Below are 6,000 nucleotides of genomic sequence, written 5' to 3'. Positions count from 1 at the left end.
AATCTTTGCAAAGCTCTAAACTAGGCACGTGGGGATCATGGAAATCCAGCCCGGCGTTTTCCAGCCCGATCATAGTTCTGTGATCCTTAAAGAGGGAAACACTTGTTATTTTCACACATGTGATGGTGCTCAGATGGCGCTCTCCTTTACAGCCCCCATCCTTCTCGCTCCACCACCCAAAATATACAATGGGAAAAAATGTTTTTGCAGTGAAGAGTGACCTGGCATCTCCATTATGGCCCGAAAGCATCAGTGAGGGCCAGGGTTGCTATATTTAGCAAATAGAAACGGAGGATGCTTAGTTACATTTGCATTTTGGATAAACACGGAATAACTTTTAGAATCTTCATGCTTCATGCAATATTTGGGACATCCAAATGCTGAAAATGTATTTGTTGTTTATCTGAAAAGTTCACTGGGCATCCTGCGTACTCCTGGGACACCAAGTGAAGGCAGGTTTTTGAAGGGATGCTGTCAGGTCTTCGGGGAGGCAGTTCTGGGGTGGTGGGAAACGAACAAGTTCTAGAGTCGGATTTGGTGGGACTGAGTTTTGTCACTTAATTAGCAACATGAGCAAGTTAACTAACCTCGCTGAGACTCAATTTCTCCAGCTATATGTAGTTATGGGAGATAACACTTCCCTCATGAGTGGTTGATAGAATTAAATTTGAAAATTCATGAAACAGACTCTAGCACAAATTAGCACATAGCAGTTGCTTAGTCAACGTTAGTTCCAACCTCTCCTCACATCTCCCTCTCTTATTTGGAGTCAATCACTGAGGAAACAATTTTGCTGGAATTCTGAGGGATATGGTGAGCACTCAAGCCACTTGTGAAACGTCCATCTTCTCCCTTTCAGCTTCTGTGGGGTTTCAGTAGTTCAGAGTCAGAACCTGACTGACAATTCGCGGGTCAGCCCTTCAGGCCTGAAGATAACGGGCCCACTGGAGGCCGTTCTAGCGAGACTAAGCCAGGAGCCCCTTGCCTACCTAGTAATTCAAACACTCGACAATTCTACCAGTGACAATTAGTTAAAATCGTCACAAAAGGCTCCATGTTTTATTTGTAAAGTGCTGATTTTACAAATAATGTCCGCTTGGCTTGTGAATTGCTGCCAAGGGGGAAGGGACAGTCCTGCCCGGGTGGCTCTCCACGTGCTTCCCTGTCACCCTGCGGCCGACACAACGTCACATTACTCTCAATTTCCCTGGGTAACCAAGAACTGCCCAATCCATGCTCCAAAGATGGTGACTACTTCAAGCTGTGAGTCTCTGTCTTGAAACTGGTTTACATAATTATTTTGATTACAAAGTGTTGATTCTCTAATTATGTTCCCTTTGCACTAATGCTGATTATTTAAAATTTGTTTGTAGCATGCCTGGATTGACTAGGAAAAAATCATTAAAAAAAAAGCCATTTCCTCCAAGAGAAATGAGAGCAGTCCAAGGTTACCATTGTTCTTATTATGGTTTCAGTTTTCCCCAGCGCACAGGAATCTTCACATTCTTTTCAAAACAGCATTAAGGAAGTTGAAAGCTTCCTTTTAATGAAAGTATAACCTCATTTGAATGTTTAAAAATACCCCTTGAACACAGGATCAATTGCTAGACTACTTACTGCATGGGTATCAAGGATGTTGGTTATAAAAGTTTTAATTACATAATAAGAGGGAAAAAGCCATAATTTAAGAGTGCAATTACCCAGAATAATTTACCTCATTATTAACTTCTTCAGATAGATCTAAAGCCCTCAGAAGCCTTGCTTTTAGGAAACAAAACAATACAAAGTCCGCTCATCATTAGTAAATATTTGAAACTGTATTTAGAGCCAGGTTGTGGACAATACCAAGTGCTGGTGAGGAGGGAGGGTGGGTAACTGACTCTCATACGTTGCCATATGGCAAACACACACTTACCAGAGAGTCCAACAATCCCTCTGCTAGGTATTTACTCAAGAGAAATGAAAACTATATCCACACAAAATCCTGGATGTGAAGATTTATAGCAGCTTTGTTCACAATTACCCCAAACTGAAAATAACCCAAACGTCACTCAACTGGTGAATGGATAAACAAACTATATCCAGGCAAAAGAATACTACTCAGCAATAAAAAGGAACAAACTACGGATACATGCAAAAACGAACACTTTGCTAAGTGAAAGAGGCCAGACTCAAATAGCTGCACACCGTATGGTTCCATCCATGGTGGAAAAGGCGAAGCTCTAGGGACACAGAACGGATCCGCAGGTGGCAGAGGCTGGTGGGAGGTGGGCAGTTTTCTACAAAGGAGCAAGGGGGAGAATTCATAGAACTGCAGTCCTAGAAAAGGTGACTTTTACTGCAGGTACTCAATTATACTGACTCAATAACACTGATTTAAAACCCAGTCATTTTGTGACTTCCTAAGTATCATGCTGATGTTGAATAAGCTTTCATTAACACTCTTGATGCAAACAAGTGTGGGGAAGGTGGGCAGGTCCTCTGTTCTTCAAATAACTAGCCCAGATGTTCTGCTGTAGCTGCTTTGTTCCATCTGAGCAGGAGACAGATGCACAGGTTGACAGGGCCCTGACTGACTGAAGTGCTCTTGGAGAGCAGAGGCCACCATCTGCCCCTCCTGGAAGATGTCCTCTACCCCGTGGACATCTGTCCACCATCCACACCATCCATGGATGCTCAGATATGAAGTGTCAGATAACTGCCGAGTTTGTATTTGCTCGACTTTAAAGATCTCTCAACCATGCCATGGGGGCTGTTTCATTATTTATCATAAATGCTGTAATGAATATACAGTCATTGACACAAGACGTATAGGGCCGTGCAGCATTCGCCCAGTGGATACAATCACAGACAAGTGCCCATGAGCTGCTGTCAGTGGGGCTGCTCATCCTTCTGACGTTGCATGTGAGTCTACACTGGCGCTAGGTGCGAGAAAAGGAAAACCAACATCATCGTATTCACAGAAAGGAATCCCTTTGGGGACACAGGGCCAACAGACTGTATGCTTAGGAGATAAAGTGTCTAATGAAAAGTTTTAGGGCTCACTAATGAATTTGGGAAACTAAGTCTGATTATAATAAGAGGGTTTGGGGTTTAAAAAAATATTCGCGTCATTGATTTATTCCATCCACATCAGTTCTACTCTAGTGTACATAACTTTGCTAGAGCCAAAACCAGAACACTTTAGAGGAAGCAAAACAGAGTGGATATAAACACGGCCACAATCCACAAAGTCATTATAATAGCGGGCAGGAGCGCAAACCTTGGGGCTTGGGTGCAAAACCCACACACTAGTTTTGTGAGCTTGTGGAAGTTCATTAATTTCACTGACCCTATTCTCTCTACTGTAAAGATAACAATAGTCACTTTGGATTTGTTGTGATGATTACATGGGATTATATATATATATATATGTGTGTGTGTATGTATACAACTTTGCAGGTGGCTTCAACAAATGGTAGTTATTTGATGAATACGTGGGTATATATATATATATATGTGTGTGTGTATGTATACAACTTTGCAGGTGGCTTCAACAAATGGTAGTTATTTGCCCAGATGTTACCTGTAACCCACGTGAAGTGAGGCTCTCTCTTTACCTTGAGTCAAACCCACATTCTTGTCTTCCTGGAAGAGGACTGTCAGTGATCACTGCTGTCACTCCTCCCCTGGAGGCCGCCACAAGTGGATTTATTTACAGCAGGAGTTGAAGGTCAAGAGCAGAGTCCGCTGTCAGTGTGAGAGGCCGGGGCTTAGCAACAAATGACAGCTCAGCATTCGGCAAGGATTCTGGTCAGAGCTTAGGGCCCCTGGCTCTGCTGTCACACTGCACCTCAGTCCTGACATGGGAACTCTCGTGGCACCTAAGTTTTGTTTCTTTTATCACTGGGAATTATGTTTTCCCCAGATTTATTGACTGACATATAACATTGCGTTAAGTTTAACATATACAACGTGATGATTTGATACACACGTATATTGTGAAATGATTACCACAATAAACTTAGTTAACACCTCCATCACCTCACATAATTTTTTGTGATGAGAACATTTAAGATCTACTCTCCCAGCAACTTTCAAGTATTTAATACAGTATTGCTAACTAGAGTCACCATGCTGCACATTAGATCTCCAGAAGTTATTCCTCTTATAACTGGGATTTTGTAACTTTGACCAGCATCTCCCCATTTCCCCACCTCCGGCCCCCTGGCAACTACTTCTGGTCTCTGTATCTGTGAGTTTGGCTTTTTTAGATTCCACATGCAAGTGACATCACACAGTATTTGTCTTTCTCTGTCTGACTTATTTCACTTTGCATAATGCCCTCGAGGTCCATCCATGTTGTTGCAAATGGCAGAATTTCCTTCTTCTTTTACGGCTGAGTAATATATTGTCAGGAATTACTGCTCTATCCTTACTTTACCTTCAGAAGCATAGCCAGCTCTGGCTTAATAAAAATGCTTATTTTAAAAAGGAAGGCACACAAAGAACTCTTTTCTAAATAGTCCCACTTTCCCACCAATGTCTTCAGAGCAGAACCTTAAATTGTGTCTTCCAACTAGAAAGATGTATCTTTTTTTTTGTGTGTGTGTGTGGTTTTTTTTTTTTTTTTTTTTTTTTTTTTTTTGTGGTACGCGGGCCTCTCACTGTTGTGGCCTCTCCCGTTGCGGAGCACAGGCTCCGGACGCGCAGGCTGAGCGGCCATGGCTCACGGGCCCAGCCGCTCCGCGGCATGTGGGATCTTCCCGGACCGGCGCATGAACCCGTGTCCCCTGCATCGGCAGGCGGATTCTCAACCACTGCGCCACCAGGGAAGCCCGAAAGATGTATCTTTTCTTGAGTCATTACTGATAGAACAGAAATTGGAAGAGAATGAAAGTCCTATAATGATCTTGTCCTCACTGTGTTTGCTCACATTATCAGACCTCAGCAGTCAGGGCTACACATGGCTCAGGGGTCCAGCATCCTCCATCTTCCTCTGGACCCACTTCTGCCCACAGGCCTGACTGTCCCATAAAACAAGTGCCTTGTTTTATGTTAGTGGCCCTCATTGGCCACTGATTGGACTGATCCATGTGATCTATGAATGGTATTCTGGTTGGAAAGTTGTGTTGAGATACCTAGAGTGTATCTCATGGAATTTGGAACTGTCTGATGTATAAACTGGGTATAGTTTATATTTATAAGGTTTATCTATACGCATATACACATACACACAAATACATCTGGCCAGTGGGTAGTGGACACTGGAAATGAAAGGATCTGGGTGCTGAAGATTTGGGAAGAGAGCAGCTATTACCTGCACCACGCATAGCAAAGCTACAAGGGAGACAGAGAGAAACTGAGTCTGAGGGGGAATGTGAGGGGGCAAGAACAGAGGGGCTATCTCTGGAGCTGCCTCCTTCCTGCCCTTCCAACATCTAAGGTTTGTCTTTGAAATCCCTCCCTGAATTGACCTGATTTCACCACAGTGGGTTCCTTTGTGCAAGCTTGACTTTGAGGCAGTCAGAAATAGTTGTTGGTTTCAACTACCATTGAGCAGGCTTTAAGGGTTTAAACAACCATGTAAAACACAATGCTGGGCTTCCCTGGTGGCTCAGTGGTTAAGAATCCGCCTGCCAATGCAGGGGAGACGGGTTCGAGCCCTGGTCCGGGAAGATCCCACATGCCGCGGAGCAACTAAACCCATGCGCCACAACTACTGAGCCTGCTCTGTAGAGCCCGCGAGCCACAAGTACTGAGCCCACGTGCCACAACTACTGAAGCCCACGCCCCTAGAGCCCGTGCTCTGCAACAAGAGAAGCCACCGCAATGAGAAGTCCGCGCACTGCAATGAAGAGTAGCCCCTGCTCGCCGCAACTAGAGAAAGCCTGCACGCAGCAACAAAGACCCAACACAGCCAAAAATAAACTAATTAATTAATTTTAAAAAATAAATAAAACACAATGCTCTGGATCCATACACGCAGCCAGAGGTTGAAATGGTGAGATGCGAGTCCAA

This window comes from Physeter macrocephalus, chromosome 19 (genome assembly GCF_002837175.3).
Source record: "Physeter macrocephalus isolate SW-GA chromosome 19, ASM283717v5, whole genome shotgun sequence".
Taxonomy (NCBI): domain Eukaryota; kingdom Metazoa; phylum Chordata; class Mammalia; order Artiodactyla; family Physeteridae; genus Physeter; species Physeter macrocephalus.
This window is presented reverse-complemented; position numbering follows the sequence as displayed.